Below are 1,817 nucleotides of genomic sequence, written 5' to 3'. Positions count from 1 at the left end.
GTAATTCATTACATTATGAATAGATTTAAATATTGTAGGGTACTTCTCAAATATATATTATCGTAATAAAGAGTTAAACTTTAATTTTTGATTACGATCACATTATAATTTAATTCACGATATAAAATTTCAAGTAATTTTACAGTCGATCAAAAGGCCGAAAGGTTAGCGTACTCTGACTGCGAAGTTAACTGTTTCTGCTTCGAATCCCGCTTGGTGCTTGGATGTTTCTCTCTGTGTGTTGTCCTCTGTTGTGTGAATGTCGCTCATAAACGGGCATCAGTAGCAGTGTGGCGTGGGTAATGTTGCTCGACTCCGTGACTTAGGTTCACAATTGCCAACCGGGTAACGGTAAAGAGTAACACTTCTGACATCTTCCAGGCGAAGAACAAGAAGTTAAACTACAAGTAGCTTGTCAGGATGCCTATACAAGTTAATTATCATTTTATGAATAAAGCTGAACGTGAATAAAGCACAAAGAAAGACATAAAAATTGCCAAACCATAGTTTAACTACAGATGGACGAAACTAATTGTCCATTTTTATGCTTTTAATTGTGCTGGATTCAGTTTAGTTTTGCTTTATTCAAAAGCAGCCCAAAGAACACATAATAAATATTCATTAAAAGTTGTTTTTTGAAAGGAATTATTTTTGTATGAAAGAATTTTATAATTGAGTGCAGAAATTTTCATTTCGCTTTAAAATTTCTCGAGATATGGCGTAATACGCAAAAAGTAAAATTAACATTAAGGGGTCCAAACTTTGGATCGCTCTCTAGACCAAACTGCAGCTACCCCCTAAATTTTGGAGGTCGGAAATCCGAATCCATCATAAAAAAAAGAATGTTTATTTAAAGAAAGTACGTTTTTGTGTCAGGTCCCATAACTTAAAATAATGTCTGCACTAACTAAATAGCATATTTGAGGTTAACCTCTCGAACTATTATGATTGAGTCCTAAAAAGTGAAAATCCGATCATTAGATCAAAAATTATTCCGGGTGGTCCGTTCATTTATTTATTTTGCGCACTATGTGCCTTCATTGTACCAAGGTCACCATTGCCTTTACATCTATTTATTTCGTTTCAATTTGATACACTCGATTGTGTTTTTGTGACTTTGAACAAACCATGACTGTCTTACCATCTGGACAAAAATTCTGGACTAAATGACTTTGACTGAATTGTTGGAAATGCAATGGTCAATATCATGGTATTTGTTCAATAACGAATTAATGCTACACATTATGACCATTTTTCGAAGGCTCTGTAGTCGCATGAAATAAAACTTTGCTGAAAATAATATGCTATTTTCATAACTGATATGAGTTCGCAACAGTTACTCATGAGTGTTAGGTCAAGGTTAGCCTATCAGTAGCCAGCGCCCACCAAGTTTATTCTGAAAATGGCACGTAATGTGAATATGGAGAAAAGTCACAGTTTTAAGAAAATAAAAAGGGTTTGTGATCAAATTTTTTAATATTCAGAAACTTATTCCAGTTCTGTATTATCTGGGTTTATAAAAATGTACGAAAAATGGGAATACAGCATTAATTTTGATAGGCGATCGCAGCGCTCGAATACGCCACCTAGGGAGAAGACCGGTTCCATGCCTTTGGCACTTCCCCCTTCCCTCTCCTCCTCTTTTCAGTTGCATAGAAATGTACTACGATATTTTTCCTTCTCTTATTTTTTTTTTCTTTTGTCCCGCAGTGGACTGATCGTTAAGACACGGTTCCCAGCAGATCACCGAAGTCAAGCATCACTGGCTGCGGTCAGTGTGCGGGTGGGTGACCACTTGGATCAGTCTGCGTAGGGAC

This window comes from Parasteatoda tepidariorum, chromosome 6 (genome assembly GCF_043381705.1).
Source record: "Parasteatoda tepidariorum isolate YZ-2023 chromosome 6, CAS_Ptep_4.0, whole genome shotgun sequence".
Classification (NCBI taxonomy): domain Eukaryota; kingdom Metazoa; phylum Arthropoda; class Arachnida; order Araneae; family Theridiidae; genus Parasteatoda; species Parasteatoda tepidariorum.
This window is presented reverse-complemented; position numbering follows the sequence as displayed.